Source organism: Carcharodon carcharias, chromosome 16 (genome assembly GCF_017639515.1).
Source record: "Carcharodon carcharias isolate sCarCar2 chromosome 16, sCarCar2.pri, whole genome shotgun sequence".
NCBI lineage: Eukaryota > Metazoa > Chordata > Chondrichthyes > Lamniformes > Lamnidae > Carcharodon > Carcharodon carcharias.
This window is the reverse complement of record NC_054482.1, coordinates 44,715,172-44,741,743: the sequence shown is the minus strand read 5'-3', so window position 1 is coordinate 44,741,743 and position 26,572 is coordinate 44,715,172. Positions and strand designations below refer to the sequence as shown.

At 45.3% G+C, this 26,572-nt stretch overlaps 1 long non-coding RNA gene across 2 annotated transcripts in view; it reads right to left on the bottom strand.

Annotated features, from left to right (window-relative positions):
* The window catches only part of LOC121288796, an 88,877-nt gene that overhangs the window by 13,495 nt on the left and 48,810 nt on the right, over positions 1-26,572 (bottom strand). The gene's annotated exons all lie outside the window — the stretch shown is intronic.

Genomic DNA, 26,572 nt, shown 5'->3' with positions numbered 1-26,572 from the left:
GTTCCAGCTGTCTTGATGAGGTTGAGGTCCACACAAGCGTTTCAGCTTACAAGAGGGAATTCTTGATTGCGAAGAACATATGTTTCCAGTATGTTTTCACTTGTACTGGAGCGTTGCCTGCGATGTACCCTTGACCTGTAGTGTGATCCCTCCTGAGCCATATAACTGGGTTTAATTTGGCTTCAAGCGTTGTTACTAGCCACAGTTCTTTGTCTGATAAGACCGTTACGATTGCTCCTGTATCCAGTTTGAAATTAGTGATATGTCTATTGACACAAACATCTGCATTCCAGACTGTGTATTTGGGGTCTTTAACCTCACCCAGAAAACATATTTATTCTTCTTTTTGTTGAAATTCCCCAATTTCACTTATGGCTTTGTGTGTGAAGACTTTCTCATTATCTTCACACCCTGCACTTGTGGGAACCCGGGATCTGGGCGAATCCAATGGCCCTTGCATCCTTGGATTCGCCCAGATCTCGGGATTTCCACAGGTGCAGGGTGCAATCGACTGCACCCATGTGGCGTTCAGGTCTCAGTCACTATGCATGGGGTTCCACTCACTGAACGTGTAGCTGGTATGCGACCAACAGAAGCACATCCTGCAGGTGTGCATACGGTTTCCAGGGAGTGTGCATGACGCCTACAACCTCAGTCGCTTGCAGATCCCTGCAGTCTTCCAAGGTCCATGCAGGCTGCAGGGGTAGCTCCTCGGGGACAAGGGCTACACGCCAAGGCCGTAGCTAATGACACCCATTATGCGGCCTCAGACTGCAGCAGAGCAACGGTATAATGAAGCTCATGCTGCAGTTTGCAGTTTGGTGGAGCAGACCATCGGGATGCTGAAGATGTGGTTCCAGTTCCTGGACTGGTCTGGCGGTGCCCTGCAATTTAGTCCACAGAGGGTGTCACACATCATTGTCGTCTGTTCGCCCTTCACAACCTGGCGCACCAACGGGGAGACAAGCTGGTTGAGGAGGAGATAGAGGAGCTGGAGGTCTCCTCGGATGAGGAGGACGGCAGCGGGGATGAGGGTGAGGAGGTCCTCGGTGGTGACGATGATAGACGAGGCAAGCGTGCTTGGGAGGCCCTCATAGCTGCCAGGTTTGCGGAGGATGATGACGACATTCAGCGAGGTGTCCCCATAGATCCTCACATTGCAGTTGTGAACGTTTGACTCCTGTCTGGCTTACTGCAGTGCCAAAAACCTCTGTGAGAATGCTCCAGTCATGGAGACACAGTGGAGGCCCTAATAGTCACTTGATCGCAGGAGGATGATGATAACATGCAGTGAGGACACTCCATGAATCTTCACATAGCCTCTGAGAATGTCTTACTCCTATCTAGTCGAGGGCAACTCACTTACACACTCCATGAACAGGGCCATCTCATACAGACACAGCCATGAAACTTTAGACGCATCCGATGCTGTGTCCACCTTCACCATCTGAGTTCTTCAGGAGGTGGTGCACAGCAGCAATGGTCGCAGACGCTGGTGTCATGGGGGCCAGCCCCACCTTAAATGTCCTGAGAGCACACAGAGAATGCAAGAACTATGTGGCACCTGCCCACTATATTCTAGCAGCAATCACAAGCACTGCCGAGGCATCTGTAATGTTTCCAGGGAGTGTGAGGCCGGACCATCACTGTGGTCTGAAGGCTGCACAGAACACATGGAAGTAGCCCTGGACTGAGACACCTGCCTTTTATCTTGTGCTGAAAAGTTTCACATCCGACTGACAAGAACACTGCTCATCATAACGAGGAGTCACAGGCAGGGAGATATTCTTAGGAGTTTATTGACAATAGTGAACAGTATGTACAAGTGACCAAAACCTGTGCCAGGCTGTGCAACTTATTCTCCTTAACTGCCTTAACCCTGCCGCTACATCTTAGTGCTCCCTGGACATCCACAGTGGAGGTGGAGGTAGCCTGCTGACTGTGACGTCCTGTCTCTGATGACTTTGGCGAGCGTCCTTTGGAAGGCTGAGACGTGGTAGGCTGCTGTGTGGCAGTGGCATCCTCCTCAGCCTGTGAAGCTGGGGCTATGGAGGTCACAAAGAGGGGATTTGGATGGGCCAGTCACTCCCGGAGTCACCTCAGTGGATGACCCTGCAGTGTGCACATGTTGATCCGCCTCCCTATGGGTGCCCGAGGGCTGCTGGCTGACTCTGAGGTGAAGGGGTAGCTGGAGTGAGATCGAGCTGCCTGGCACTCCTCTCGCATACACACTGTTGGAGGCCAACAATGGCATCAGCAATGGAGTTAAGCCCGTGCAGCAGTGCAGAAGTGACGTCCTGGACCAAGGTTTCCATTGCGGCCGCCATCCTGCTAGTGTTGACTTCGATGCTTTGCAATGCCCGCGCTATCTCCTCAGCCTGAAGACGGTCGGAGTCTTCCATCATGCCTTGCAATCTGAGTGCAGCGGACATCTCTTCCTGATGCTCCCTAGCTTGCCTTTACAGCTTCAGCCCTTAAAATGCCAGGGACCTGGGAAATCCCTGCTGCCGCCTGCTGTGGATCAGAAAGTGTGGGGTGCACACCAGTATGTGATCCCGTGCCTATGCTAGAGCTCGGTCCCACCAAGGTATGTGTCTCTACGCAGGTGGAGGGTGTGAGTGAGTGCTGTGATGGGTCTTCAGAGAGAGTTCTTTCAGATTCCACTTCGGAGGTTTCTTCAGGGCTTGATTGGAGGCCCTGGGTCATGGACTCTGTCAGTTGTTTGGCAAGATGTGCTAGCGAAAGCAAGGGGAGATAATTAGTGCATGGCAGTGACCTGTGAAAGAGGACACATTACTCACAGCATGGTTGTCTGCTGGATGTTGCACTGCTGGATCCTCACTTGGTACAGCAGCGCGACCTCACCGTCAGCACAGGACCAGTCCAGATCGTGGCTGGCCAGCTGGATGGCTCTGTTTTCAAAGTCCGTGAGGACCCTGATTCCTCCATCAGTCTGTGACCTTTCACTCTTGTTGTATGCCAGCTTGTCCTACATGGATAGAGATGGAGAAAGTGTAAGCAGGACACCTGCCAGGCCAGGTGATAGATGTGCCTGGCCTGTGTGGGTGGAGAGTTTTTTTTTATTCATTCGTGGGAAGTGGGCTTTGCTGGCTGGACCAGCATTTATTGTCCATCTCTAGTTGCCTTGAGAAGGTGGTGGTGAGCTGCCTTCTTGAACTGCTGCAGTCCATGTAGTGTAGGTACACCCACAGTGCTGTTAGGGAGGGAGTTCCAGGATTTTGACCCATTCACAGTGAAGGAACGGCGATATATTTCCAAATCAGGGTGGTGAGTTGGGCACGACAAGTCCTGGAGCACAAGTCTTCATTACTATTGACGGAATATTGTCAGGGCCCATACCTTTGCAGTACCCAGTGCCTTCAGCCATTTCTTGATATCACATGGAGTGGTCCCATGGATAGGCTGAGGACAATGAAGGTGTGTGTGAGAGAGTGAATGGTGATGTCCCTTGAACTGGCAGTGACTGAGAGCCCTGTAGATGCGTGATGGGTTCGTGAGTGTGTGAGTTGAGAGTGATGAAAAGAGTGACTTACCCTGGCAGAACGGTGGAGATCATTCATCCTCTTGCTGTTCTCTTCTGAAAGGCGTTGGAGCTGACCTCCCAAGCCAGATTGGTCACATTGCTGCACAAATTGGTTGTGGTGTTTCCTACATTACAAAAGTCACTGCACTTCAAAAATGCTTCATTGGGTATAAAGTACTTTGGACCATCCTGAGGTTGTGAACGGTGAAAATGAAAATACAAGTCTTTCTTTTTCTTTCTTTCTAATCTTTCTTTATTTTTCATAATTTTCATAATTTTAGGGGTAATTTTCAGATTTTTTTTACTACTGGCAGGGAGGTCACCCATCAGGAGCACACACTGGACACTGAGATGGAATTTCTGCCATGGGTGCAAAGTCAGAAAATGGCCCCTTTTCTAACTTGATTACAGATTTTCAGCTTTTGGAATTTTTCATTTTATCCGCACATTTTATCTGCAGAATCTAGCTCGGCGGGTGGGCCCGCAATGATGTCAGGCGAGCGTCCTGACGTCATTGCACACTCATGCAATATTTTGGTCAGCAGACACGCCCCGGAGTCAGCAGTTAACAATTTAAAGGCCTATTCAGGCCATTAAAAAGTTAATTGAGAGAAATTTCTCGCTGCCTGTCCAACCTTACAGTTGGCTGGCAGGCAAAAAGGCCAAGCAGCCTTTGCACCTATTAGAAAACCTCATCCACGGGCAGGGTGAGGTTTCCAACAGCAAATAAAAATAAAATCAAAATTTTAAAATTTAATTAATAACATGTCCCTGCTCATGTGACAGAGTCACATGAGGGGGCACGTTTTATAACATTTTAAAAATCTTTACTTTTTATTTTGAAAAACGTCCATCTCCCTGAGGCAGCTCTGTGTCTCAGGGAGATTTTCAAGCACGCACCCATGCTCATGCACAAAGTTTGCGCTCTTCCCCCCCCCCCCCCACCCCCCAAAACACAGGCAGCACTGAACGCTACTGCTCGTGTTTCACGCTCAGTGGGCCTTAATTCCCGACCACCCCCACCCGCCCTGCCCTACAAGGGAAAAATTCTCCCCATAGTGACATAATCTCAGCAGTTCTAATTGCAGTCATTTTTAAAGGGATCAACATAGTAGTTCTTATCAAAGTTTTACAAAGCTGAGCTTTTCTGCTAGCTTCTGAGCAGGAACGTTATAGGTTCATGTTCTATTCCAGCACTGTGTCTATATAATCTAGGTTGCCACACCAGTGCAATACTGAGGGAATGGAATCCCACAACCAACAGATCAGATCTAAGCTCTGCAGTCCTGCCACCTCCAGTCGTGAATGGTGGTGGACAATTATACAAATCATTGGAGAAGGAGGCTCCACAAAAATCCCCTTCCTCAGTGATGTGGTCTGCACATCATTGCAAGAGGTAAGGCTGCAGCATTTGCTACAATCTTCAGCCAGAAGTGCCAAGTGGATCTCGGCCTCCTCTGGAGGGTATCACAGATGCCAGTCATCTGCCAATTCGATTCACTCCACATGATATCAAGAAATGAATGAAAATACTGGATACTGCAAAGGCTGACAATATTCCGGCAATAGTACTGAAGACTGGTGCTCCAGAACTTGCTGCGCCCCCGGCCAAGCTGTTCCAGTCCAGCTATAAAACTGGCATCTATCTGGCAATGTGGAAAATTGCTCAGGTATGTCCTGTACACAAAAAGCAGAGCAAATCCATCCCAACCAATTACCGTCTCATTAGTGGCACTACCATAGCTGAATCCCTATTATCAACACCCTGGAAGTTACCTTTGACCAGAAACTGGAGACTCCCCAAAACCTGTCCACCATCTGCAAGGCACAAGTCAGGAGTGTGATGGAATACTCTCTACTTGTCTGGATGAGTGCAACTCCAACAACACTCAAGAAGCTCAACACCATCCAGGACAAAGCAGCCCATTTGATTGGCACCTCATTCACAAACATTCGCTCCCTCCACCACCAACAAACAGTGGCAGTAGTGTGTACCATCTCCAAGATGCACAGCAGGAACTCACCAAGGCTCCTTAGACAGCACCTTCCAAACCTACAACCACTACCATCTAGAAAGACAAGGGCAGCAGAAGCATGGGAATACCACCACCTGGAAGTTCCTCTCCAAGCCACACACCATCCTGACTTGGAAACATATTGCCATTCCTTCACTGTCACTGGGTCAAAATCCTGCAACTCCCCCCCCCCCAACAGCACTGTGGGTGTACCTACACCACATGGATTGCAGCAGTTCAAGAAGGCAGCTCACCACCACCTTCTCAAGGGCAATTAGAGATGGGCAATAAATGCTGGCCTAGCCAGTGACACCCACATCCTCTCAGTAAATTAAAAAATTGTCAGAAGTGAGATGTTCAACTGAGGCCCCATATATCTGTTCTATTGGTTTGTGTGGATCTTAAAATCCCATGTCACTATTGAAAGAAGATCAAAATTCCCACATAACAATATCACTAAAACCAGATGAACTCATCATCATTTTATTGCTGTTTCAGCCATTTTGCTGTGTGCAAAATGGTTTTCACCTTTGCATAACAACAGCCACCAATTTCCATAAGTAATTCATCATGTGCATTGAGGTGTGAATCATTACTTATTTTTTCTTTAACATAAGAATATAAGAAATAGGAGCAAGAGTAGGCCATATGGCTCCTTGAACCTGTTCCAGCATTCAATAACATACTGGCTGAACTTCTAAGTCAACTCCACTTTTCCACTTATCTCAATGTCCCTTGAATTCCTTATTCTATAAGGAATTCAAAAATTCTATAGATTATAGCCTTAATATATTCAATGACTGAGTATCCACAGGCCTCTGGTATGAAGGATTCTAAAGGTTCACAACCCTCTGAGTGAAGAAATTCTTCTTCATCTCAGTGCTAAATAACTAACCCCTTATCTTTAGATTATGATCCCTGGTTTTAAATTCTCCAGCCAAGGGAAACAACAGGGAGTTTGGGGTGTGTGGGGTGGTAGGGGGGGGAGGGGTTCAGTTACAAGGTTAGATTGGAAAAGCTGGGGTTGTTCTCCTTGGAACAAAGAAGATTGAAGGGAGATATTTCTAGAGGTGTACAAAATTATGACAGGCTTAGATAAGGTAGGCAAGGGAAAACTCTTCCCATTAGCTGATGTTACAAGGATCTGGGGACAAAGAGTTAAGATTTTGGGCAAGAGATGCAGGGGAATTGGAGGTAGAACTTTTTTAACCAGCAAGTAATAATGGCTTGGAACTTGCTGCCCACGAGGGTGGTGAAATCAATAATTTCAAAAGGAAATTGGATGAGCACTTTATTGTAATATAGGTTCTTTAGGTGTCTCAATGATGAGAACCTGAGACTTATATTTAAACATGAACCATTTATTGTTAATATTTAACTATTTACAGTTCCGAGGTTACTGTCATGCATGGTGGTATTATCTCTATGCAGGCTGGTTCCAGTGTGTTCTTTCTAGACTGTTCTCTCAGAGTCTATTACCCTGTGACTCTATACATCATACCATGGGCAGGGCTGGTCTCCAGTTCCACATTAACCCTTGCTCTGCTGAGCACTTTTACATTACAATGGCATGCAGGCACATCGTACAGCACACTTGAAGGAAACATGGAAATAAACTTGCAGGGCTATGGGGGTCAAGCATGGGAGTGGGACTGACCAGATTGTTCTGTGGGAAGCCGGCATGGACTCACTGGGCTGAATGGCCTCCTTCTGTGCCACATATGACTGTATGATCTCTAAGCATCTACTCTGTCAAGTCCTCTAATAATTTTACACATTTCAACAGATCATCTCTCATTCTTCTAAACTCCAGAGCGTACAGGCCCATTCTCTTAATCTCTCATCATAGTTCAGTTCTCTCATCCCAGGAATCTAATTAAGTTCTGTTGCACCTCCTCCAAGGCAAGAATATCCTTCCTTATGTAAATAGACCAAACCTGTGTTCAATACTCCAGGGACAGAATTTTACGTCCCTCGGGTGGGCATGTGCCCGACATCATTGTGCACTCGCATGATATCTTGCTTGTAGTGTGCGCGCAAAAGTCGGAAGCGTACCCACTGACAATTAAGAGGGCAATTAAGCCCATTAAGCAATTGTCTCTGGTTTTTCGTGGTCCGTCCAACATTAGGGTTGGTGGACAGGCAAAACGGCCAGGCAGCCTTTACATTTTTCAACAAACCTCATCCAAGGGCGGGATGAATCTCCGTATAAAATAAAATAAAAATAAATATCTGTGGACAGCATTTTTATGAGGTGTATTTTCAGGTGTTTGATTGTAATGCATGGACATTTTTTTTGCAGCTTTTTAAATCTTTATTTAAACATTTGAATGTCTGCAGCTCCCTGAGGCAGCTGTCTATCTTCAGGGAGCTCTCGTGCAGCGCTCACCCGTGCCAGTAGTGACGTCATCGCCCGCCCTCTTCCCGCCCCACCCCTGCAGTGCTGAGGTTTTCACATTGACTGGCACACACCTGCCAAAGATAAAATTCAGGCCCAGGTGTAGTCTCACACCTGGTCCTATTTAATTGCAGCAGGAGTTCCTTCCTATTATATGCCTAATCCCTTGTAATAAAGGCTAACCATTTGGCTCCCTAATTGTTTGCTACACCTATATGTTAACTTACTGTTATTTGTGTACAAGGACACCCAAAACCTGCTGAATACAAACATTTACTAGCCTCTCACCTTCTAAAAAATATACTGCTTTTCCATTCTTCCTACTAGAGTGCATAATTTCATGCTTCCCCACATTATACTGCGTTTTGTCACCTTCTTGCCCAATGTCTTGAAGCTACTAATGTATATAATATTTTGGAAAATATTTTTCTTTTAAAATAGAGATTTAGTCTGCGGGTGTGTCTTAATTAGATTAAAATCAGCTAGTCTGGGTGCTTTGATATGTACTAGTTTGAGATGTAAACAGAAAAGTAGAGTGTATTTGTATTTTTTGAATAGATCATTCTAGAAGTGGGGTGAAAACTTGACGCTTTTCTAACAGCTACCAAGCAATATGTTTATATTACTAATAAAATTTGGTACAACGAATGGGGTTTCATTGTTAAAAGGTAAAGTTCAAAGAGGCTGGTGAAACAATGAGAATTTGAATTCAATCAGTGGTGGTAGGTATAACTTCTTCAGTAGTTTTCAGGTGTGCAGGGTAGAGACAATGTAAGATCAAAAGGCAGCTGTAAGCCTCCAACTGGCTCCACAGTGAAAAGAACTTCATTTTGAATTTGTAAGATGAAAATGCTTTGCCTGGTGTCTGGTTAAGTCTATGGATTGCTGTTGCGTTAATGGAGATTAGTTTGGGAATTTGTTAAAAGTTATGACAGTAGTAATTTGTAGCCATGTGTATATATATTTTTAACCTGTGTAAATTAATAAAATGTTTCAATTAGTTTAATGTAAAACCTCAAGAACTGATGGTCTGATTCCTGAATTTAGAGTCGCATCTCAAACATAATACTGAAAATTATAGGTTATGACAGTTGTTTAAAGTTTCCCTCTGGGATTTTTAAATAACTCCACTTTACCAACTGCATTGGTCATAACACCCAATAACTTAACCATTGTACATCCCTTTGCAGCTTCATTGCATCTGCCTCAGAGCTTGTTTTCCTATCAGCTTTGTGTCGGTTTCCTCATCTAAGTCATTGATAACTGTAAATGAAAATGGCCATTTTACACTACACTGTAATTATGTTTTTATTTCTGTCATATAAGAAACCTGATGATTTTAAAAAGCAGTGCACACTATAACTCCAGAAGCCTGCCCAAGTGGTTCTTATGCATTACTTACTGTGTGAAACAAGAAGTTGTGCTGATATCAATTATTATGTTGCACTTAAAAATAATTATCTACCCAATCAATTCCAGGGACATGCCTATGGCCCCTCCTCAATGAGAAATATTTGTGGCTGCAATCATAGAATTGAATAAGAATATCTGAGAGCTATGAGTCTTTTGTGTAAAAATTATGTTTGGCATTTGTCCTCATGGTTACATAATTTGAGGTAAAATAGTGAATTCCTCCCACTTAGATCCTGAAAAACCAATAATGTACCACTTATCTAGCTAATACCGACAGACTATGATTGAAGTGAGTCTAGAATCAACATTGTGGAGAGAAAAATGTAAACATATCTGTGAGTGACAGGGAGTGCATTTATGGCCAGGATTTTTCAGGACACAGCAGAAAAGGGAAGGTGGAACTGGAAGTAGGTGATGAAGGCCCTCCCGCTCTGACTCCCATTCGCAATGTGATCTCAGTGGCTAGAGGCGAGCTTTGAGGCAGTGGTCATGTCATCACCTGACATGGAAAGAAGTGCTGGCGCCATGTTTAAAGAGCCCCCAGCACCTGAGTCCTGACGCAAACCATCTTTGTCTTAGTGATCTGACCTGCAACCAGCCTGTGAAGACCAAGGCCTGCAAGATTCCAGAAGCCATCGACTGCTCCCCCCATAAGCTTTCAGCAACCATCAACCAGCCCATGCATGCAGCCTCATAGCATCCAGCAACCATTAACCCTAACAGCACCATGAACCACTGACCACCCTGTCCCCCAGCATCCAGAAACTATGCAACCATCAGCCTCACACCCCTCAGCATCCAGGAACCGTCAGCAGCCCCCAGCACCTATCTACCACCCACAAGCATCCAGCAATCATCAACCCCCATTTCCCCACACACTCACCAGCATGTAGCCACCATCAAATTCCCACAAGATCCAGGAACCCAGGATCCAGTGACAATCAAGCCCCCAGCATCCAACAATCATTAACCCTGACAAACTGCAAACCCCGCCCCCCCCCAATCCCAGTGTTCAGGAACCATCAAGCCCCACCACCCCCCTTCCCCACAGCATTCAGGAACCATCGTACCTCCACAAAATCCAGGAACCATTGACCACCCCCAGCATCCAGCAACAACTGGCCTCCCACCAGCATCCCCTCAAGCCCACCAGCATCCAGGAACCATGGACAGTCCCAGCATCCAGCAACCATCCAACTCGGAAAAGATCCGGAAACCAACAACCACCTCATCCCCAGCATCCAGCAACTGCTGGCCACCACCACCACCACCCCACCCCGCCCCCTTCTCTCATAGCACCCAGCAAACACTGAATCCCTCAAAAGATTCCAGGACCACCCTACCCCAGCATCCAGGAACTATTTTCCCCTCCCGCATCCTTGCAAGGACACCGGAGTGGAAAAGCATTTGTTGAATGGCAGAGGGAAGATCGCAGGTGACCCCACAGCTCAGTGATGACCCCCTGCATGTTCTCCGCCAGGCTGCTTGGGAAAGCTAGGAGGTCCTCTTTGAGGAGGGCAGAAGGAGAAGACCGCCCCCTGTAATCAATCAAGCCTGGACGGAGGTGGCAGGGGTGGTCAACAGCCACGGGGTCGTCTGGAGAACTGGCTGCAGTGTCACAGCCGCGTCAACGGCCTTCACTAATCCACCAGGGTGAATACCACACCTCGGTTCCTTTTGGGGAGATGCAAATGGATGTGTGACAGTGGGGATGTTGGAGAGAAATGGTCCATTATATCTGTGGAAATGGATGGAGCCTGCAGCATCTCATGGAAAGGAATGGTTGAAGTTCTATCAGGGGACAGGAGCTTCACTGCCAACCCTCATAAGGTCACTCCAGAATGGCCCAATGCCACATGCATGCTGTTGACCACAGACACAGCAGCAAGCGTGAAAGGTGATTAGACATGGTGTTTGCTGTAGTGCAGTCACTAACATTGTTTCCTGTTCCTGCAGGAGAAAAGGGCCCAGACTGCCAGAGTGGGGTCCCAATCATTGACATCCTGACACTCATGGAGGAGGAGGCTCTAGAGTTAGCAGGGTATCATGGCTCTATTGCAGCTGGTGTGGCTAGACTGCAGTCGCAGGAGGGTGAGTAGCCTTCTCACCGGATACGAAGGAGGCCTCAGGCAAGAAAGAGTGTTGGTGTTGATATGGCCTCCAACGTGTAGACATCAATGTGAGATACAGGTGACTCTGTGGGCTCCTGCCTGGTGGGATGAGAAGTGCTGTACATTCTGTTCTCTCTTGCAGGTCAATCACAGGTGCAAAGAACTGCCAGTGTCTCTGGGGGACACTGATCCACCTCTGAAGAGGAGGAGAGATACATTATCATCCCCACTGCAACAGTGTATATTCTTTCACCTCGGTTGTGTGCACTCGCAATTAGAACTGGATTCGCAGCCTGGTATGAGCACCACATGTGCGCTTGACCAGCTTTTGGAGGCTGTGACAGATGAGGAGCATTGGCACTCAGAGGACAGTGGAGAAGTCCAAACAGGTCATGAGTGGTATGATCTCTCTCTCATCTACATCTATGTACAGTCCTATTGCAGATTGGCTAGGATTAATACAGACCAATTTCTCTTAAATAGTTTTTCAATTCCAGATCATTCTACTGGTTCAGTGACATTATCGGGAATGCAAGAATGCACTCCACTATGTTCTATTCTGCCTAGCTAAAAAGTGCTACTAGTAAATGGTTCAACTGAGGTTCTATTCTAACAACAGGTAGAGATGGTCAATAAATGTGACCTTGCCTGTGTCACTAGCATCGAGAGAACAAGTATAAAAATAAGCAAATTTATTCAGATTCAGACCTCGGCCTTTAAAAAGGCAAAATCATTCTAAACAATACAAAACTTCCACCTCTGTTCAGATTTGATCACTTTTGTTAATTGCTGTATAATCTTTGCAAATTTCAGATAGCATAAATCATTTTAAAATGTACCAATGCCATGTCATTAATGTCTCATTATTTAATACAGGGTGAGTCATGGCTCTGGCTGTAGCGTTTATTGTCCCACATAGAGCTAAATGAAATACAATTCAAGGATAAGTTACGCACAAAAGCAGGCCTGGTGTAGACAAGGACCGTACATTTAGTCTGAATTACTCATGCGTTTTCTTTGCAATTAATGCTAACACATTGCCAAAATCACTGGTGCACTAGCAAAATGCATTATAAAGCAGCAGGAGCTTTATTTTCAATTGTCTGAGGGTGCATTTGACTTGTGTGTACATCCAGAGGTTTCTTATTTGTTATGTTCCATCACCTTATGAAACTATTTGAAAAGGAAATGACTAACCTATGGACAAATGCAGTCTAAATCAAAATTTAATTTTGATCTATCTTCATGCAGTTTTTTACTTTGTATAATTGTAGGAATACATGATATAGAATTTGTATACAATGTCGATTACCAGTACTAAATCTTCTAAATGAGCAATTTCCCTGTGTTATAAATATTTTATGATGATATCTTAATGATGTTCAGGTTTAATCTAGAGGAGGCAGTCTCAAATGGCTCCAGCATTATTGCAGAGATTAAAGGCATATTTCATATATTTGCAAAAGGGGAATGATCAGAATACTTTGGAGTCAAGGGGAGCAATCCTGCCCTCTACATTTTTTTTCTAAATTGTTAATAAAATTTAACTTGTTGCAACTACTGAAGAATAAAAAATAATTTTCCAGCCCAATCTTTAAATGGGCCTCTCATTAACATATGCAAGAAGCCTAATGCCTGTTTTAGGTTGTCAATGGACATGGCTTACAAATGGACCAAGCGAATTTAGCAGTGGCCTGAAAACCCATATAGATCAGGTGTGAGCCATCCCACTGCTAATCATTGTGTGCCTATTTTACCTCTTTAAAATGAGTGCAATGCATACCAAGCCTTTATACTTTAGGGCATCCTGAGATCATAATAGGCAGTATTTAAATACAACTTCTTTAGACAATAGTTTGTCAGTCCTTTATATAGCCAGTAGCCATTTTGAATGATTAATTCAATAAGGCTAAAAATAACTTATCAAAGCTTTTCTCATTTATTTTAACTGATCACTTGTGTATTCATTTGATTAATGACTACGACCCTACTTTTCAAGGCACTTTGCTTAAACTGCTTGCTTCTAATGGTTTCCAAGCTGCAATAAGGCCATTGGTGAGACTGGATTTTCATGGACAAGGCAGGAAGTTTCAGCTGGGAAACTTCCCAAACCAGCAGAGCCATGTTCTTCAAAAGAGCCCCCACTCACAATATTTTCTTTCTGGCGAGGCAGGGCGAGATCGAGTTGGGCCTGCCACCACCAGGGGCAGGTCTGAAGTGGCAAAGTTAGTGGGAAGATTGTCATGCCGGGAGGCTAGAACACCCACCTCTGTTTACTGGGACATCAGCCTAGTTTTATTGTCAAGCCCCCAAACCCTCATCGCCCAACCACTCCCCAGGCCCTCTTCGTGTCTCCTCATAACCCATGTCCCCACTATCATGCCACCTCATACTCCCATATTCCTCATGTCTTCCCCATGCCCCCTCGTTACCGCACACCCTCTCCATGCCTGCTCTTACCCCACATAGCCCCTTGCCCCCTCACAGCTGCCAGATGGGACTTGCGTTAGGTGGTGAAAGAGCCAACAAGAGGGAAAATCCTACTTGACCTTAACTTCACCAATCTCCTTGTGACAGATGCATCTGTCCATGAGAGTACTGGCAGGAGTGACCACCACACAATCCTTGTAGATACCCTCCATTGTATTATATGGTACAACACCATGCTAAAAGGGATAGATTCAGGTCAGATTTAGCATGGCATCAATGAGGCGGCTTGATGCATCAGCAGCAGCAGAATTGTATTCCACCACAATTGGTTACCCCATCATCTGACATATCCCTCACTCTCCCATTATCATCAAGCCAGGCAACTAATCCTGGTTCAATGAAGAGAAAAAAGAGCATGCTGAGTGCAGTTCCAGGTATACTTGAAAATGCAGTGGCATTTTGGTGAAGCTACTGACACAGTGGGCAGAATTTTTCTGGCCCTGGGGCCGCTGGTTTGGCGGCAGGCACTGAGACGGCTCCACGATACAGGCCTGAATTTTCAGCTCGGTGGGCAGGCACGATCGGCGAGCTCGGGGTCAGCCGGAAAATGAACCGCTGACTGCGATCAGCCCCCGACTGCAATTTCACGCTGGCTGGCCAATTAACAGTCAGCCAGCAGTAAACGCGTGCTGAAAAGCTCAGCACTGCCGGAGTGGGGGCGGAAAGAGCATGGGCGATGACGTCAATGCGGGCAAGGGCCAGTGCTGACAGAAAGCTCCCTGAAGGCAGAGAGCTGCCTCAGGGAGCTGAAGACCTGAAACAGCAAAAATAAAGGTTTCAAATGGTGAAAAAAGTGTCCATGCATCATATTCAGTCACCTGAAAATTTAGTTAATGAAAATGCTGTCCACAGAAATTTATTTATATTTCATTTCATCACGGAAATCTCATCCCACCTGTGGGTGAGGTTTGTTGAAAAATGCAAAGACTGGCCAATTCACCAGTCTGCCAACTGTAAGGTTGGACAGGCAACGTAAAATGATAGACAGTTGCGCCAATTGGGCTTAATTACTCTCTTAATTGTTGGCGGGAGTGCTTCCAACTTTTGCATGTGCCCGCCGACCGAAATATCACACGAGCGCAGGATGACGTAGGGATGCTCGCCTAACGCCATCCCACGCAATTTCACGCCCGATTGGTTTGGGCGCACATCCACCGACCAGCATAAAATTCAGCCCACAATTTCGCCATTGGGGATGTCTCCCAGTGGTCAGCCAGGGTGTAGATTAGCTGCCCGCTTAACAGAGGCATGCAGCCAATTTAAATAATTAATGTCCTAATTAGGAGCTCATACTGTGTGGAAGGCCATCGGGGGACCATCAGAACCATAGGCTCCATCCCTCAAAGAGGAGGCCACTGGCAGCAAAGGCCAGCCAAAATACTGCTTCTTGGGTCCTCTAAATTTATAATTTAATTCTATGCTTTTGAGGGCACCTCCATTCTGAGACATCCTCGAGGTTCCTACTTGCCTCAGCAGCATTCACCTCTCCCACTGAGCTTGCCGAGGCTCTGGAGCTCCTAGCCTTTTGATTGGGCTAGCAGTATTAGGAGCTCCGCCTGCCATCCTTAACAGAAAGCCGAGTGCAAAGGTGGCCAATTAGGACAGCATCTCCAGGAAAATAGATGTCCACGGTCTGGTTCCCAGCAAGTGTGGGCTCAGGACTCCAATTTGGTCCCACAAAGCCCATGGGAAATCCTGCCCTATGGGTCAGTTGGTAGCATTCTTTCCTCTGAGTCACAAGGTTCCAGGTTCAAGACCCACTCCAGGGCTTCAGTACAAAAATCAAGGCTGACATTCCAGTGCTGTACTGAGGGAATGCTCCACCATCTTTCAAATGAGACATCAAAACAAGGCTCCATCTGCTCTCTCAGTTATAGGTAAAAAAAAATCCCATGACACTATTCTGAAGAAGAGCAGGGAAGTTATCTCTGGTAACCTGGCCAATAATTATCCCTCAATCAACATCACAAAACAGATTATCTGGCCGTTATCATATTGCTGTTTGTTGGAGCTTTTTTTGCATGAAATGGCAGCCGCATTTTCTACATTATAACAGTGACTAAACAGCAGAAGGTCTTCATCAGCTGCAAAGCACTTTGAAATGTCAAGCAGTTGTGAAAGGTATGATATAAATGCAAGTCTTTCTTTCTTATATTACAGGATTGCATGCACATTCAACAGTGAAAACAGCACACTATACACAAAGTTAAGTTCTGCAGTTCTGCAAGGTATAAGTCAGGAATCAGATGAAAAACTCTCCATTTTTCTGGGTGAATACAGCTCCAACAACACTCAGGAAGCTTGACACCGTCCACTAACTTAAACATTCACTCCCTCCACCACTGACACACAGTAGCAGCAATGAATACCATGTACAAGATGCACTGCAGCAACTCGCCAAGATTTCTTCAACAGCAGCTCCCCCACAAACCTGTGACCTCTACCACCTAGAAGGACAAGGGTAGCAGGTGCCTGGGAACATCACCACCTCCAATTCCCCTCCACGTTGCACATCATACTGACTTGGAAAGTCACTGTCACTGAGTCAAAATCCTGAAACTCCCAATCTAAAAGCACTGTGAGAGTATCTTCACCAGATGAACTGCAGCAATTCATGAAGGCGGCTCACTACTACCCCCTCAGGATAGGAAATAAACACTGGCCTTGTCAGTAATGCCCACATCCCATGAATGAATAAATAGAGAAGAAAAATTTATCGAGGACTTTTTAGAAATCTACCTTTTTGTTGGCAGTCTGCAGCTATCCCTGCTATTGGCAAACCAATTTATTGTAGAAAGCATCAAATGGGTATTAGCCCTTTATTTGCATATTGCCTAAAGCATGTGTCAGACATGGGTCCTGGGTACGTTTGAAAATTATACTTTTGTGGCAGACAGCGCACTTGCGGCTCAGGATGTGGACACCACACAATATCTGCCATATTGGATGTTTTGTCACCAGTTTTGCTTCTGTTCTCTAGGGCAACATCTTTTAAAGGCTAGAACAGTAAAGTGTTGGCCTACATGCTAACAGTTGGAATAGTACAAATTCTGATCTTCATTCATTTTGAAAAAATAAGTCTTCAGTTCATAAAGTGATTAACGCAATCAATCTTCTGTCTCACGGAAGCTCAGGGAAGGGTGATAGAGGATATTACATTTTTCATGATGCACGACATGAATATGCAGTCTGCACGTTTTTGCTTAGTGATAGGAATTTAATGCACTGTTCTAATAATAATGTGTATTACTTGCTTCACTGTGATGTCATTATAAAGAAAATATAGAAGAGAGAAGGGAAGTGATTATATTTTCATACTTATATGGAAAGCTTCCTGTGAATTATTTATTTAGCTCGGTTTTGTGGTTCACGGGTTGAATCCTCAAATGATGTCTGTGCTATGAAAGCAGAGGCATGTCACTGCTGCTGGGAATAGACTAGATTAGGCTAACTTGCTAGATTGCTCCAATGACGTGTGGTTCTTTTTGATATTAATACCACTAAGAACAGAGACTAATGCTCAATAACAGGTCCTTCTGAGGAAAATCAGTCTTTTCATCCAATATATTTCTTTATTTGGTCAAAAACAGCAACTTATCGAAATATTTGCATCGTTCCCTTCCTTTCTGTGTTTATGTCAATAATAGAGACAGTGGGTAAAATTGACTTTAAAAATGAAAAATGCTGATATTTTATTGACCTTGGTGGTTTTTTCTAATTATTTCAATTACAATTTACCCCTTCAAAAAAGACAAAAGCACTGACAGCCAGATAAACCAGCGTGTCCCTCTGTTTACTGATGTGGGCAGTACAGCCTTTATCATGAGTTAAAATGACATGAGTTTAAATGCCATCACGGCAGCTGGGAAGTTAAATTCAGTTATTAAATTAATCTGGAATTAAAAACCTGCTAACATTAATGGCCACCATAGAACTACTGGATTGTCGTACAAATCCATCTGATTCACTAATGTCCCATATGGTAGGAAATTTGCTGTCCTTACCTGGTCCGGTCTATATATGACCCCAGATCCACAGAAGCGTGGCTGATTCTTAACTGCTCTCTGAAATGGCCTGACAAGCCACTCGGCTGTCAAGAAGGTAGTTCACCACCACCTTATCTAACGTACTTAAGGACTGGCAATACATGTTGTCTTGCCAGTGATGCCCACATCTTGTGAATTAATTTTTTTAAATGTTGGTATTAATATTTGCCAGTGCCACATTTAGGTACTACTTAAGAAAGCAAATGAGTCTTAAAATTGTATTTCTGAAGAGTCAGTGCTGTGCCATCCTGCGGCATTGCTATGCCCTCAGTAGCATTAGGGAAGGCTGATCCTTGGAAATTGCAAACTTGGTCCAATGCCATGGTTGTAATAGGCCTTTGGGCTGAACAGCAGGCACAGCAATGAGGATTGGTGGTGTCAGAGTCCTATCAAGGGAACTGTAAAGGGATAACAGAGGGCCTTTAAGATAGCAGCTGAAGGCTCTCTGGACTAGCCAAGAGCTGTCGCAAAAGTGGATATGTTGCAGTATGACACTAAGAGGGTCATCAGTGAAATGAATAAGAGTCAGGGAGTTGCGTTTATCCACAAGTTTGCACAATTGCAAAAAAAAAATCCTAAATCATTCTTCTCGTGTAAGATCTGAATGCAAACATGATCAAAAGATTTTTGTGGTCTAGTGCTAATGCCTAAGGAGGATATGTACAAGGTGTGCAGAAAAGATTATACTGAGCAAGTGTCTGACCCAAGGTCATGGTAAGTACCTATCTGCTTTGAGGTTGGTAAGCCATGAAGTTTAGATTAAAGGTTTTAAAGAATTAGTTTAATTTGGGAAGACAGGAATAAACTCTGAACCATGCCACCTAGATAATGGTGGTGCACTCAGTGTAGATAGTACTCACATCAGTTTCCTAAAACCCATTTCAAACACGGGAAAGAAGAATAGAAATGATCTTGGTGAACAGTATCAGGAACCATTGACAAACTTTGGATTTGCCCTTCTGAGGCTAGTAAGTAGATTTCTCTTTGAGGTACACACATGTTCAATGATCCAGAGTACAGTCGTGACTCTCATCATCAGAGGTGGGATCCCAGTGAGTCATCAACAGTACTGTAGAGCCTTGCAGACTCATTTGCGTTTAAAGCCATGGTCCAAGTGCTATCTCACTCTGTGTAAGTCTGTTACCAATTGCAATGTAGTGAAGCTCAAGAGACGGGTGCACTTCCCTTTGTCCCACTGAAAAGGGCATGCAGGACATTTCACAAAACTGCTTGTGTCATTCATTTGTGGGGAGGAAAAAAATGAGATTATGGAGTCTCTGTGGACTGAGGAATTAATGGCCCAGATTTTGTGGTGGTAATGATGGCAAAACTCTTGAATATTCACTGTCATTGCCACTGAAACTGATAGCAACTTTGGGTGTCCACACATGCACAGAGTAATATGGAGATCCAGAAGTTGCTGTCAGTGATTATACTCTTCTTTGAGGCCCCCCACCCCCCGGCCCCCCCAAGAGTGCAATCCCTAAGCAATCAGTAAATTGATCAGAACTTGCACTCTTATGCTGCTAGCACCACTGTAGGAACCCTTTCAAAAGTTAAAAGCTGTTGAATGAGGTGTAACTGGGTTTTTAGCAGAGTACTAACTTCACAATTACTCCTAACTGCTTTCTTTGGCCCTAAAAGCTAATTTTATATTTGTTGAATCTCAAATACACTGTAACCTCCAGAACAAAATGCTTGGAAAATTTTCTGGATTATAGAGAACATTAGAATGCCTAACAACATGCGTGTGAACCAGAAAACACTGTAGATATTTACCTGAAACATAAAACAGTGACAAAACATTATAAAGCTTAATAAAAAATTGGCTTACTTATCCAAATACTGTATCTCCCCTGTTTTCGCTCCCAAAATACTAGACTAAAATGATGCTTGAGTCTCCTCAAAACATTTCTGGACAGCTGGTATTTCCGAACTGGAGAGGTTACAGTGTATCTCCATTAAAGTAAGAAATTCCATATAGCTTTAAAATAATATATTTTAAAACATTTGTTTATATATTTTAACTTCTATCTTAATCCAACCAGAAATCATTTTGCTATCTGAAAATTTAAAGTGCCTTTAACTTCCTGGTTTAATATCTGTGAGAATACTTCAATGTGATTGGCTGTTTACCCTGCTTGCTGGCATCACCACTGCTGCATGCAGAAAATCCCCTTGACTTGACACCAGATTTAAACTGCCATTGGGAAAGGGAAGGGCCACAGAGATTGCTTGATCTTGGTGGACCGCTTTCTTCAAGGTCAGCAATGAGCACCTTTGCCTTGCCACTGACCACAAAATCTGGACTATTAAATTTAAGGAAAATTTAAAGAGAGAAATTCATCTGCCACTTACCTTACACTCCCCAGCCTCTATTTAAAGAATGCTCATCATTTTATTGAGCTCCATTCAAGTTTTCTTGGGCTCTCGCTGGTTAAGTTTCAATTATTCTGTTTATTTACACTGATTTTTACATTCCATGTGGTCAAATTAAGAGCTCAGGTAATTCAGGTATAAATTGCTGATGGCAAAATGGACACAACTTCAGGTGTAAATTCCAGCATAACTTGCCAATTATGCTCCACAAGAAATTCCGGGTTTAGATTTCCAAGTTCGGAAATCTACGAGGTTTAACCAATGATGGCAGTGGCATTAGTACAAACTACATTCACCTAGACAATTCATGTCAATGCTGGAGGAATTGTGCAACATTTTCACAGAGTACTCCAATTCCCTCTCTAACAGCACTGTGGGTGTATCTGTACTACATGGACTGCAGCGGTTCAAGAAGATGACTCACCACCACCTTCTCAAGGGCAATTAAGGATGGACTATAAATGCTGGGCTGGCCAGCGATGCCACATCCCGTGAAAGAATAAAAACAAAGACAACCCGGTTAATTTTAACTTTGGGGTGATGGAGTAAAACCAATGAGATAGAAATAGTTATTTGTCATGCACCATTGTTGATTTTCCTTTTCATTTAAGTCAATGAGAGCAAAAAGTGGGCAGTGTGTAAAGGGCAACTAATTTGGTATTGCTTGTTTTACACCAGTGTCAAAGTTAAAATTACCCCAATTGCTCTTTACATTTGGTATACATTGCATTAAAAAAAATTAAAGTTATTTGATTCCTAACTTTCAAGTAGACCGTCATCCTATATAATAACCAGATTCATTTTTGTAATCTAATTTCTCAGGATGATGAATTGTAGAAAAATAATTGGAATTATCTTATTTTGGCAACTACAAAGGAAACTGAATAATCTGGTGTTTCAATAAAATCTGGTTACTCTGGTGACTGCATAATGCTAGATTGAGTGGTAACTAAAACTGCTGTCCAATTGTGAAATGGAATATTCAGTTGTTTAATTGGTAACGATTGTATAAAGGGCTTGCGTTATTTCAACAAATGTTATTATTTGTTACGTGCTTGGTTCAGGGTATAATTTAATGCCCTAGCCTTGGGGATGGGAGTTTGATTTTAACTATTGGGTGACCGACTGGCAGAGTGTGTTGACCAGTCACTGAACCCTGCTGATGAGAGGCCTGGTCTGTTTTGAGGGCTGGGCTTCATTATCGGTGATCAGGCAATTACTTCCATCCATCAACTACTTCTGTTCTGATGAATGGCCACAACCCCGAAACGGGAATCCCACTGTAACTTGCCAACTCAATTCAGTGGAATAACTGGCAGAAAGGTCAGTTTGGAGATGGTTTCGGTGGGATTGATCCTAGAATGGTAGGAACCTGAGGCAGCAATGACCCACAGTATTCTCATGGACCCACATTCTTCTGCGATGCCAACTGGTAGAGCTGGCCAGAGCTGCATAACGCATGCTCTGCCCAGTTCTCCATCAACACTGTAAAGGGGCCCCTACGTACAGCATACATTCTCAATCTTCATGTTGAAAGGGCATACCACCTGAAACAGGCAGATCCAACAGAGGTTCGTTTTCAAGAGGGTGACGACCAAAGTGCCTGCATAAACGGACCGATTAAGCCATTTGCAGGTCACCACTGCCCTGCTTATGCCAAGCAGTCTAAGTTCAAATTTACCCTAGCACCTGTTACCAATTTTAACCATGTAACATGAATTCCTGGCATACTCTAAAATCTCACTATTTGATATGGATACAATGTTTGAAGATGTTTAGGAATTAAGATATGCGTAAAGGTATATGGGGAAATTCTCAAGTCAGACCTAAAACAGACACATCGATGGTGCGCCCAAGGCAATTATATAAGGCTACGGTCAGGAGGTTGGAACCAATTTCAGGTTTAGGCCCTGTTTAAGTTTTACTGACAAGCTGCAGACCCCAAACAGGCACTCTGCTGAAACTCACCTGTCTGGTGCAATGGAAATCCGAGCAGGTTCTGCATTGAGCAGGCTGGCAGGTAAAGCTTGTTAGGGGGTGGGGGTGGGGGTCGGGGGGGGAGCTGTGGGGTGGTTTGATGAGGGAGTAGGGTGTGGGGACAGGCCGCAGATCCTTGGGTAGGGGAGGCAAAGTTAGACCAACAGCAGGCTGAAAGTATTTGTGGGGCCGGACAAAACCTAATTGAGTCTTCTGGCCCCACAAAAATCTTAAAGATAAAGGCAAAAGCATACCTTTACAGAGTGGTCCCAGAAGTCTCTGTAAGGACCCCAGGTTAGACAGCTTGAAACTTGGGAAAACTGGGATAAGCAAGCACTTCATAGACTCTGCCAATTTTCCATGCAAGTTGCAATTAGGATCCTACAAATAGTGTACAACACTGATCTGGATGTTTAAACCGCCTCCCATCTGTTTTGTGTGGGATGTCTGAAGCAAATAAAAACAGAAAATGCTGGAAATGCTCAACAGGTCAGACAGCATCTGTGGAGAAACAGAGTTAACATTTCAGGTCATGATGACCCTTCATCAAATGACCCTTCATCCACAAGACCTGCCCAAAAATTGAATCAGGCCCACAAATGGATGTTCAGGTTTTCCTCTGCTCTTAATCCTTTTTTCAGGTGAGAAATAGGCTGCAGCAGTTAAAATTCCCTCCCCTTCCATTCTTTCTCATTTTCTCTTTTTGTGTAAGAGATCTGTGAGAATGAGAATAGGCCACTCAGCCCATCAATTTCCTCATCATATCTAGATCAATTTTCTGGTTCTGAGTAGACTGCTGATTACCTCTTTTCTGCTTCAATACAAAGTTTCAGCATTTATTAGTTGAATTAGAAATTTGCCTTTGAATGCTCTGACTCCAGATTCACTGCACTCAATTTATTCCCAAAGTTCACAACTCGAGAACTGAATCATGAACTATTCCTTAAAGGGGCATCTTCTTTGTACAGAAACATTTGGTGAATCTTGTTTTGTTTGCTAACACACAATCATCTATGATTCTGTAGATGCAGTGAAAACAGGTATCCTTGATATGAAAATAGTGTATGGCACTTCAAACTTTCTTCTCCCCCATTCCCCCCATCCATCCCACCACACCATAAATAAAAAAGAGTTGTCAAACACTTTTTGTAAATATGTATAATTAGATTGCAAATGTTTGACAAGTTGAAAATCAAACAGGGAGAACAGGAATAAAAGCAGAAAATGCTGGAAAAACTCAGCAGGTCTGACAGCATCTGAGGAGAGAGAAACAGTTAACATTTTGAGACTGAATGACCCTTCTTCAGAGCTAAAGAAAACAGGAAACGGGTTCATGGTTTGCATAATGATATTCTCTTTGGTATTGCTGCAAATGAATTTTAAAAATTAATTAATAAATTTAATAATGGGTTGAATTTTGCCCTTGACGGGCGGGTGGACCCAACCGACTCGGCGGCGGGCGGGCAGCCAATCACCGCCGCCGAAACAAGCCGCGCTGCCATTTTGCGTGGGTAGGCCAATTAAGGCCTGCCCAGCGGGGTTCCGACTCCCGTGTTCATCGGGAAAATTGAATCGGCGGCAGGCGTGTTCAGACTGCCAGTTCCAATGGGAAACCAGCAGTCTGTATAAAGAGCAGCCAGGCAGCCTCCTTTAGGCTGTTCACCATGGCCAGTCATCGGGCAGCACAAGAAGTGAGGGCAGAGGAGGAGAGGGGCAGGTTGCAGGGTAGGCCAGCAGGGGGCCACTGTGCCTGCCTTGCTGTCCTCCTCGAAGAGGTGTCCAACCATCAGGATGTCGTTTCTGGAGAATAGGAGGAGGAGGGCCCCCCACATCACCAGGCAGGCGTGGCAGGAGGTGGCGGAGGCTGTAAGCTTTCAAGATGCTGTGCGGCACACCGGAATGCAGTGCCACAAGCAATTCAATGATTTGTAGCACTCTGGAAGGGTGAGTACCATGTCAGAGCCTTGGCCATTTTACCCAGCAGGTAGCCTTAACCTTTGAGGCTCCCCCACCCTGCATCTTAGTGTCATTACTGCATTGGGCATTTGGCACACGCTGGGCGGACAAACAGATAGTGACCATGCTTACATCAGCCTTAGTGGTTGAGGAGAAGATGGGTTCTCCCCATAGCATATGTTGGTGTTTGTCACATTTGAGTAGTCTGGAGGCAACCTGCAGGGGAGGCAGCTAGACACATACTCAGAACTCCAACACGTCATATTGATGGTGATGAGATGATGGAAGGGGAGCCTCAAGGTGTTGTGGCCAAGAGCCATCTGCTGGCCTTGGCGCCGCACCTAGTTGCGCCTCCTTGCCATGGGCGCTAAGACCCGTGTGTTATTCAAAGTGATAGACGCCAAATGTGTCCAAGGTGTCCATTGGGGGAGGGGGTTGGGAGCAGCCATAATATCTTCTGGGGACTGATCACCAGTAGTGTGGACAGGAGCCACTGGAGGCCTCAGATGGGCCACTGTGATTGGGGTGCGGTGTGCGCGTGCAGAGTACATGAGCGATCAGCCCCAATAAATGCTCTTCTCTGTTCTGCAGGCAAAAACTGAGAATAATATGCGGGAGTGGCAGTGGACTGGTGGTGGGCATGCCGTGCTGCAGCACCTCACCGCGTATGAGGAGCAGGCCATGGAGCTGGGGAGGAGGCAGGCGGCCAGGTTGGCAGGTGTCGGCAAGGCTGGGTGCAGCAGCCAGGTATTTGAGGGCCACAGTCCCATCTACTCTGTCTCCCCACCAGCTAAAGCACTGATGATTGTTGCAATCGTTAATGCAGCAACACCGCTCATTCACAGACTAATACAGTCAGACGTGTGGGTCATACACAAAGGTCTCTCGGCCCCTTGAAGATGCGCGTCTCTAGCACCTTCCAAGGTCGCCTGATCCCATTTGTGACAACTATCCCCATGGTCTAACAATGTGGGAGATGTTCTGGGCACCAAGTTTCGCCATCTACAGTGAGCAAGGAGGTTCAATGTGACCTCATGTCGGTGCAGCAGCTGCCTGTCGTCGCTGCGAGCGCCTCTCAGGGTGCACCGGATGAGGGCAGCAGTTCCTCCGCCCCTCTGCCAGTGACCGTTGCATCCGTTGAAGCTGCAAGAACTGGGGAGGTGCCAGTTCTGGAACTGGCCACTCCCTCCCTGCTGGGGCTATCACAGGCTCCACGGGCCAGAAGATGCCCGCCAAGGTCATAGATGCCAACAGGACAGCAGAGTCAGCAGGCTATCTCACAAGCTACTTCATGCAATGGGGTGGCACTTAGATGTAGCACCCGCAAACATAAGCATAAGGCACGTTAGGCACTCCACGGGTTTGTCACAGGTGATTTTGTGTTGGCCCTAGATTAGGGAAGATATCATTTCTGAGTGACGTTTGTGTTTTATTTTGGTGGGAATAAAGTCCACCATGGCTGAGGGTGTTTCCTTTGTGCTGCATTTGTATGTTTCACAGACATCTCATGAGTGTTTGAGTGGACATTGATTATTTTGTACTAAGCCCTTAGTTGCAGCTGATCAGGTGGAAGATGTAGCACCTAAGTGCCATGTGTGGAAGCGCCAGGCAATGCTGGTCCTGCTGATCCACGTGTATGGAGCTAGCTGAAGGTTCGTTGGATTAAAGTGTCCCGGGTGTCCCTGCCTCCTTGGTGTAGTAGCGGGTCAGCGTGCTGTCCCTCATCATTGCCCTGTGCTTCCTCATCTTCTGAGCCATTGCTGGATTCAACATGTGCAGCCTCATCAATTGCGCTAAGTTCTTCATCATCAACTGCATCCCCCCTTTCCAGCGCAAGACTGTGCAGAGCGCAGCATGCTACCACTATCACAGAGACGCAATCTGGGGGGTACTGGAGTGCGCCCCGAGTGGTCCAGTCAATGGAAGCGCATCTTGGCTCTCTCCACCACAGCCCTTGTGGTGCCGTGGCTCCTATTGTAGCACTCCTCAGCTTCTGTTCTTGGATGGCGGAGAGGCGTCATGAACCACCTTCTGAGGGAATAACTCTTGTCATCCACCAGCCAACCATCCAGCCAAGCCAGAGCATTGAAGAGCGCTGGCACCTGGGAGTGTCTGAGGATGTAGGCGTCATGGGCGCTGCCTGGGTACCTTGCACAGACTTGTAGAATCAGCATCCTGTGATCACACACTATCTGCACGTTCATAGAGTGGAAGCCCTTCCTGTTGACAAAGGCACCGGGCTC